The following is a 9,765-nucleotide window of genomic DNA, read 5'->3' as shown; positions in this document are numbered from 1 at the left end:
TAACTTTGAACTCTTGATCCTCTTGCCTTACCTTTTTTTAAGCACTTACAAGTCAAAGCTTATTGTAAGTTTTTATAACCAAGCAAATTCATTGTATAATTAAAAAACTATATGTTGAAAATTTGTTTTAAATATGTAGTATTTAAAAATATTTCAAAAACTAAAAAAAAAAAAAAGATGTGGGCTTTCTGGTAGGAACTTTAGAAGTTTGGAATCATAGGCTGTGTAGTTTAGAAAACCCTTTTTAGGTCCTAGGGTTGGCTAAATAAGTCTTAAGAAGGCTGAATATTGGGGTAGAAGAATCTACCAAACTGTTCTAGAAGGATTTGTGTTTATAAGTAAAAATGGACAAGAAATAGCTGCAAAGGCTCATTCCCTGCTTGTTGCCAACTCCAATGTGGCATACTTTTGATGGATTGCTTGAAAGTCCATTCATTCACCAAACACCTTAAGTGCACACAGTTTATACAACACACTTTCCCTGTATCACTCTAAAAGCCTTGCACTTAAAGTGGTTCTGTGTACAAGTAAGCGATAGGACAAGAAGTCCTGCCAACGGCAAGAAAGTGATGGAATTCCATGCCCTCAGAGGAGTGGTTTAAAGACGAAATTCTTTTCAGTTGACTTTTATTTTGGTACACCATATGGGAATTCTTCTATATAAGCTTCTGTTTTTTTTTTTTTGTTTGTTTGTTTGTTTTGTTTTGATGTACCCCCCAGTGACAGGTGGCTTTGAACGTCACACAGAGTTTATGAGCTCAAATACAGACACTGCTGTTTACCAGCCATGTGCTGTTGAGCAATTTGTGTGACAATACCCTGTGTCACTTTCCTTTTCAGCAAATAGGAGGAAGCACAATACAAAGCCAGTGGCTATTTGATTGAGTTATAGGTATGTATCTTAATTAGGATTTCTATCGGTGTGAAGAGACACCATGTCCACGGCAACTTTTATAAAGGAAAACATTTAACTGGGGCTGGCTTACAGTGTCAGAGGTTTAATCCATTGTTGTCATGGCAGGACACATGGCAGGGTGCAGACAGACATGGTATTGGAGAACGAGCTGAGATTTCTACATTGTGATCGACAGGCAACAGGAGACTGGGTACCACACTAGGCTTAGCTTGAGCATATGAGACCTCAAAGCCCAACTCCACAGTGACACACTTATTCCAACAAGGCCACACCTACTTCAACAAACTCACACCTCCTAATAGTGCCACATCTCATGAGTCTGTGTGTGTGTGTGTGTGTGTGTGTGTGTGTGTGTGTGTGTGTGTGTCATTCCTATTCAATCCACCACAGTCTCTAACAGGGAAGAAGGCTGACTTTCAGCTCCCCAGGGCTGTTGACTGTGTGTTACTTCGGAAACACGTCTTTACAGAAGTGGTCGAGCTCCACATCTTCAGGTGGAGGGAAGCAATTTCCTTTGTGTTTGAGTTACCCAGATAATACAGTACAGGAACAAGTACAGAAAACAGATTCTAGCATCTGGACCCATGCCAGAAAGCTCTTAGGTGCTTGTTTTCTTGTTTCACGAAAGTGGCCAGCACTCCCCACTCTTCAGTACTGAGAACTAGAAAGACTCATGGACTACGTGGACTATTAACTGTATTTTCAGGGGGACCTAACTACCAAAACACAGGCAGGCGTCTCGCATAGACGCTAACCTCATGAGGGACATGAAGGGAACATACATGCCAATTTGATGTTCCATCTTCTATTGGTTGATTTTTTTCGAATGATCAAACAAGGTCGAAGGATCAGTGCAGTGTTAGAGGAACACAGCAACCTCCGAGTCTCTTTCCTCCTGTTTAATTAAAGTATCTGATTTATATGTCACGAAATATAGCTCCTGGCAGGGTTATGTAAGACATTCACAAAAACCTTTAGAACAACAGCCCAAACTGTGTCTAGAGCTAACATTAGCTTCCCAAAGCCTAAAACGGGCATGGAAGGGAAAGCAGTCTGAGACAGTGAACAACAGCCTTCGAAATCAAGTAAGATGACTCCTTCCTGAGTGTCTACAAAGCACTTCAAGTTATATAATTCCAGGTGTGCCATGGGCCATCCTTAGCTTCAATCTTCGCTCCCTCTCCCCTCCCCTCCCCAGTGTGTACAGACGTATTTAAGATGCCATCATTGCTTCAGATTAAATTAAATAAGCCATGAAGGAATTTAGACTTGGGCCTCCTTACTGATAAACGGTCAAGAAAGATGAATCTGAAGCGCTAAGGTTGCTAGAAGCCTAGAGTGCTTAGTAGGCAATTGATTTAAAGGCCAACAAATGCACAGCTTTTGTGCACAATGTGCTCTGTTGGGTTTTCTGTTTGCCCCAGCTCCTGTAACTATTTGCTCTTTAATGCTTAAAATCCAGCAGCACAGAGTTTGGGGCGTTGTGTGATCAGTGTGGCCGGGTTGGGGTGACTTCTTCAAAAGAAAAATGATAGAGAAGCAGGATGATCCCATCAATTCTTGCTAAGCTTCCGTTTGGATATTAAAAAAAAAAAAAGCTTGACTATGAAAGTAGATGTTAGCATCAAAGACATAGTAACAATGAAACTTTATTTTGCCAAGTTTAAACACAGAAAGGAAATTACCAGAAATCATTTAAACTCTTCATGGCTAGGCTCTAACGTTTAGTGAGCGCTATGGAACTAGCTACTGAGAGCACCCACAGAGTGGGAGCACGGGTCCTCCCTCTACCTGTAACTAGCAGGATGAACATGTGACCTGCGTCTGGCCACACATTAGGAACAGTCTGCAGAGAGGCTTACCCAAGAGGTATTTTCAGTCCAGTAGTGATGACGAAAGGGTCCTTCTTTTGTGTTTCTCTGCCTGTGGACAGGGAGTACACTTGCGTGATGCCTGGAGTTTCAGTGGATCCTGCAGGCTCAGAGAAAGAGTCGGATGAACTAGAGAGCTACTGACCCATGGGTATGGCAGTGCTGAGCTGCTGTCCCTACCTTCTGGGGCCACCTATCTCTCCCTCCTGTGGGCTTCTAACTACAACCAAAACACAACATTTCCCCTACCAGAAATTCTGTTTCTTGCAAAGAATTGCATGGGTAACTGATTCAACATATAAAAATAAACTCAGATGGTCAATAATGTATGTTTACATGGCAGACTGTAAGATATACATTATTTTTATAGAACTAGATATTGTTTCAAATTACTCAACCAAAACAATGAAAAGGGTTGAAGCTGAAACTAAAATGAATTGACTCTACACATGAACTCATTTGTTCAATGAGTATTTGTTAGGTTCCTATTGGCTAAGAGGCATGGAGCTGCGAGGGATGCTTAGCTACAAGAGTTAGACAACTTTCTGTCCTGGCCTGTGTACACACAAGTAAGCTCATGAAAAAGTCGAATGGTGAATGGCAAGTGCTAAGAGAAAATAAATATAATAATTTTAAATGAAAAGAATCTACTCTAGGCAAACCTGAAGGCTGCGAAGGAGCCTCGTGTAGGAAAATCTTGGGAAATGCCTTACTGGAAGAGTATGCGCAGGGCTTTGGAATGGGGCAGTTTTTTAGGACACCATTGTGACTAATCTACAAGTGAAGGAAAGGAAGAGGAAGAGGAGGGAAAGGGCAGCTGGACCTTATCCTGCATTGCAGGTCAAGGTAGGGCGCCACATTGCTTTCTGCTGTAAACAGTAGGAAGCAAAGGAGAGACTTGAAGTAGAGAAGTGGGTTGCTCTCATTCATGTTTCCAACAGCTTGTTCTGCTGTGTTGCGTGTGGATTAAAAGGCAGGGGTTCAAAGAGGAAACCACTTCACAGTAGTCCAGAGACAGTGGACAAGCATTGAGGACACTGGCCACAGTGAGTTAGAGAAAAACAACACGGAGGAAAACAGGTGGGAAAAACGACGGACTTGGCTGATGTATGAACTGTGAAAGGCACAAACCAAGCTGACTCAGCATCTTCCAGATGGCTCACTCGTTGTGGGTGGTACTACCTTCTAACATGAGGAAGGCTTGGACGATAAACATTCACAGCTCTGCTTTGAACATGGTACATCTGCGAAGTTCTAGAGAGATCTCTGAGAGAAGGGTGAAGGGTGAAGTTGGACTTAGGAGTGTGTAGTTCACGAAGGAGGAAATGTGGTGGTCGTGGCAGGTGAGTTATGGCACTCCATCATGTCTCAAAATGTTAGAGAGTGAAGAAAGCGGAAGAGACTCACACAGGTGCTGTCATTGTTGACATTTAAGGCAGATAACGGAAGACAGGTAAAGAAGAAAAGAAAACCTGGTGGAAACAATGGGATGGGAACTCAGAAGGCTACAGTGTGATGGAAGCTGTGACATAACGTGTTCACAACATGAGTGCCCAGAGATGTTCTGAATGCCTGTGGAAACCTTGGGAAGCTGGGTACAGAGCTGGCAATTGGCCATGGACACAAGTTACTGACCACTGGACACTCAGTGGACCACAAGTTACTGACATGAGTGATGCAAGTAAACCAGGGAAGGCTGCTGTATTTGAGTGACCTGAACTACAAACGAAAAGAAATGGAGTCATTTTCTGAAAGTTTTTCTTTGAGGAGCCTAGAAACATGTTGAGACTTGGAGGAAAAGAAGACAGGATACCTTATCACCTCCTGTAATTGAATACAAAGACTTCACTGGAAGAGACAATGCCTGGTGAGAAAAATCCAGTAGAGAAGGAGACATTGTGTGAAAAGGTGGGGTGAGTGTAAAACAAAGGTTGTGGGGAGATGTGGTTGGGTGATGGTCATGGGTGTTTGTGGTGATGGTAGTGGGTGTCTGTGGTGATAGTGGTGGATCTGTAGTTCAAATGGATTCTCTGATAGCACCAACTTCTCAGGAGGAGACATATAGATACTGAGTGCTGAGCTGACGTCAAAGGCTCTGCTAATCTCCTGTCAAAGAGTGACAATCATAAATGACATTTGTCAAAGGTGACACGCCCACCTACATCTGAGAAACAGCACAGTGACTAAGAATTGCATGCAAGCAAATAATGATGAGTGGTGGTGTCCCCAAGTTGCCAGAAGGTGGGCAATTTTAGGATCTTAAGAAAAATTTCATAGACAACAGGATCTTCCAGGTTAGGAAAGAGTTTATAAGTTGGCTCTTTTCTCCCCTTCCCATTCCAGGAGGCCAGTTATTGAAAAACGAACCAGACTCAGTGCTAGACAGAAACATCCTGATGCAATACACAGAAATGTTGAAATTCAAAACACAATAAATTATAAAACTTTCTATCCTCAAAGGATGATCATGGAGAAGTGAATGTACTAAAATAGAAATGTGTCTCTGAAAGCAAATTCTTTGAAAATGAAATATGACAGCTAGGAATAGCAGAACAGGACAGAATTATAGCTGCTTTGAACCCAGTGACAGATGACTACACTACAGTAAGACATGAAGACAGGAGCATTTTAAAATAGTATATTGGTATGTGTCACAGAAAGATATTATTAACAGTCAATTAACTCCTTTATGTTCTGATTTTAAGATAAGTCACTGGCTTGTATATTGATGAGCATTATATTAGTTACTTTTCTGTCGCTGTGGCAAAATAGCACTGAGGGAATATTTACTTGCAGACCTCCTGTGGAGGCTAGCTAACCTCCTCCCGCTGTGCTGTACCCAATAAACACAAACACCCTGAGAGTCTGGTCAGAATAGTAGGTTCCAGAACCCCATCTTATTTTAGTTTCACTGTACACGTGTCTGTGTCTGTCCCCTCTTCATCCCCTCGCTGCCCCTAGCCAGGGCTCCAGGATCCAAAAGGAGCAGGATCCCACATGTAGTGTTTTGTCTTTTAACTGCTTTAATGACTATGAAGTAGAACACTGTGCCTTCCTGACATCTACTGGTGTTAAGCACATTTTTTGTGCATCTTTTGCACATTTATCTCCCTTTTGTCAAGGGCCCAAATGTCTCACCCAGTTTCAATTATATTGCTTGTCTCTTACTATTGAATTGTAGGAGTTAGCCATGTACTCTGATGTTTCTCTGGCTATGGGATGCTTTCTGTAGCAGTTTCTCTTTGGCGATCGTGACCACGAAGCACAAGAAACTGCTGTGCTTTGTTCCCGTTCCCATGTGTGCATTCCCATGCCTCTGTCGAAGGCCTCTTTGGTCCCTTATCTGCTCTTGTGTCCCCTGGCAGGTCCAACCAGTTGGCCAAGCCATTTGTCAGTGGCTATGAGTGTGTAACACATCATCTCAGATCAGGAACCTTTTCTTCCCACATGAACTATATGACCAGGCCACTTCCCAAAGCCTTGGATACTGGGAGGAATACCCCCCCTATTCCTATCTTTCAAGACTTACATAAACACACTGAGCCTATACATTTGTATACAGGGTCACATGTTTCCCATCAACTGGTAATGATGTATCCCTTTAGGACCTCAGGGAGAGGGACTGGTGGGACAGTAGTGGATGGCACGTGTGTGTAGGTTACCTAATCATAGGCTGCATGCACATGTAGTCTTTTTATTTTCCTGTGCTTGATGTCAAGTGTACCACTTCTATTTTTTATGGTCTTCTTCAGGCCTGGTCCAAGTTCATATCTTCTTGGTACATCTGGTGAAATCATCTCAGGATAGGTGGTACCTTGTGCATGGCCATTTGATGGGCTATGAACACAATATAAATGCTCTGAGGATTAATGGCACGGTCTGGTTCCAAAACCAGTAGTACTGGATTGTGATTCATGCATTAGGCTTGCCATAGTTTAGTGCTGTCTTTTAATATGGCTGACTCCCATATGTTCTAGCAATACCACTCTTGGTTAAATACTGAAGAGACTAGATTCATATAGAGATATGTGTATATTCACGTTTATTGCTACACTATTCACAATAGCCAAGCTATGGAATGAATCTGAATTTTTATTTTAAAAAAAAGAGCTAATAAAGAAGACATCTCACACACACACACACACACACACACACACACACACACACACACACACACAACCACACTGGGATTCTATACATCTTTAGGAAAACAAATAGACTTTTAGACCATTATGTTAAGAAAAATGAACCAGGATCAAGAAGAAAATTATTACATATTTTCCTCTTTAAAAAGAAGAAGAAGAAGAAGAAGAAGAAGAAGAAGAAGAAGAAGAAGAAGAAGAAGAAGAAGAAGAAGAAGAAGAAGAAGTGCGCTTGAAAGCCAGAAGAGGGCACCAGATCTCACTGTAGATGGTTGTGAGCCACCATGTGCTTGCTGGGAATTGAACTCAGGACCTTAGGAAGAACAGACAGTGCTCTTAACCATCTTTCCAGCCTCCATATTTTCCTCTTATATATGAATTCTGTAATTAAATGTATATACACAGGGACTGGTAGAGGTGCTCACTGTCAGCCTGTTGGTGGGCCATCTCTCTCCAAAGCCCTGCTGCATAAAAAGTGGCGCACAGAGCATTTACTGGGAAGCGCTGCCTGACCTTCTGTCTGCTTCTCTCTTGTGAATTCCAAATGACACCGGGTAAATTATTTCATATTGCCTCCCAAGTGACCCAAACTGCCCTTATACAGGTTACCCTCTGTTCTTTGCTTTGGGTAGTGTCTGCTAGTCTTTTATTGATCATTTTTTTTCCTGCAACCTATTATCTTATGTTCAGACCACCCCGGAGCAATTCATTCCAGACATTGGATACTACCTTTAAAAATCTAGGTGGCTTTTCTTTTTAAATAATTCTCCCTTGTTGATATTCCCTATCACTTTCCTTGCCGTCATTCTTTTCTCCAATCTCCTAAATTTACTTATAGCTCCTTTAATGTTCTGTTTTCTTAATTTCATCACCTGCATTTCTTGAGGTCCATTTCTGTGCACCAGAGGATTTTGATCAGTGCTGCATGCAAACAAATGGGATGTGGTAACTGACGCAAACAGGAATGACGTCACCACTTGTGATGAGTTACAAACAGAGAAGGAATGATGGTTTGATTTGTGCAGGTAGCACTGATATGGATACAACATCTTGGGATTCAGGGTATCAGGTCTCACCGGTAGGTTAGAGAAGGGAAAGAAACGGAAGACAATTAAGTAATAACCTATAATTATCCCCTGTCTATAAATAACAAGGGAGGCAAATGTTTAACAAGAGGTAAAAATCAAGAGTTCTGCCTGTCATGTTCAGTGTGAGATATCTACTTAGCTCCCAACTCAAGATACTCAATAGATACTTTTCCATTGTGTTGGAGTCCAGCACTGGCGATATTTATGATGTCAGCTTGGAGGCCAAAGGTGCATGGATGATATTTAAAGACAGGGGTCTTAAGAAACATGTAAACCTTTGTTCAGGGAAATAGAGCAGTGGTTCTCAACCCGTGGGTCGCGACCCCTCTGTGGCTGCCTATCAGATATTTACATTATGATTCATAACAGTAGCAAAGCTACAGTTATGGGACAATAATGATGAAATAATTTTATGGTTAGGGATCTCCACAACACGAGGGACTGCTTTTAAGGGTCACAGTACTAGGAAAATTGAAAAACACTGGGTTAGAGTTTTGAGCAGCAAGAGGAATATAGGAAAAGAGCCTATAAGTAAGTCCAAGAGGGAAATATGAAGATTATGCTATCACCTAAGAGATGGAGTAAAGATTATGGCTCCAAAAATAAAAAAGTAATCAGGGAGTCAAGTGTTGCTGATTAATAGGAAAATGTATTAATACACTGCGGGTGTGTGTGTTCTGAAGCATATTAACATATTAATCAACGCTGTGTAATCTAATCTCTTGAGTGGCTCAGAATGTGAATTTTGAAAGTGCTTAGCTCATAATTAGCTATGTTCCTGAGAGTCCTCTCTGAAATCAATGTGAGCATTTATCCGCAATAGTGGTATTGAAGTTACGGTAATTGTATGCTGTATGTCACCTGAATGTCCATTTAGGGGGTTCCTATTCACTGGCTCCTTCCAATACCATTTATTTAAGCTGATCCAATCACTACTCTAATGATAGATTATTGAGAATAATTCATCAGTGAAGTGGGGCGTTCATGTTCTTTTTCTACTACGGTGAGGTACTGCTTGCCTCAACTCTGCCTTACCGAATGTGATATCGTGTTTGCTATTGATACAAACTGGATTGCTACGTTAGGCGGCCAAAAGCTAGTCTAGCACAATGGATATGAAAATTGCTTTTCCTACCCCGCCCCTCAAAAAAAAAAAGCCCTTATACATTTTATAAATGAATTTTATGTATTTTATGTATTTTTTTTTAATAAATGCACTTAGCTTCTTGAACAAACTGAACCATCGGCTCCAAATCAACAGCTGTAGCCGAAAAAATCTGTCAAACAAAAACACTATAAGACTAAGCCAACTATCTCATATATAATGTTATGCTTATATTCACGAGCCTGTCGTCCCTAGGATCTGACGTCAAGGATCCTGCTCTGATGGCTGTGAATTGGTACACCTTGTAGTGCGCCTGGGGTCGCTTCACTGTGAAGGTGATGGTTTGTACCGATTCAAAAATGAAAACCTTCAGTTTCAGGAAGTTCCGATTTTGCTCTCCAGTTCCCAATCGGAGCCGTCTCAGAAAACTAGCGCGAGACTGCGGGTCGGAAGACGGTCGTTTGCAGCCTGGTCTGGTGCTCTGCAGAGGCCTGCGACCGCCGGCCTGTCGGTAGCCAGCCACCTAGGCTGCGGTCCCGGTGCGCAGCGAGCCACAGGTGACCGTGTCTGCTGCAGCCGGTGGCGCCGAGCCCCGCGGGGAGGCGCGGGCGGGCGGGCGGGTCTCCGGCGTCCAGGGCCCGCC

This window comes from Acomys minous (genome assembly GCF_964271855.1).
Source record: "Acomys minous genome assembly, chromosome: 4".
In the NCBI taxonomy this organism is placed as follows: domain Eukaryota; kingdom Metazoa; phylum Chordata; class Mammalia; order Rodentia; family Muridae; genus Acomys; species Acomys minous.
This window is presented reverse-complemented; position numbering follows the sequence as displayed.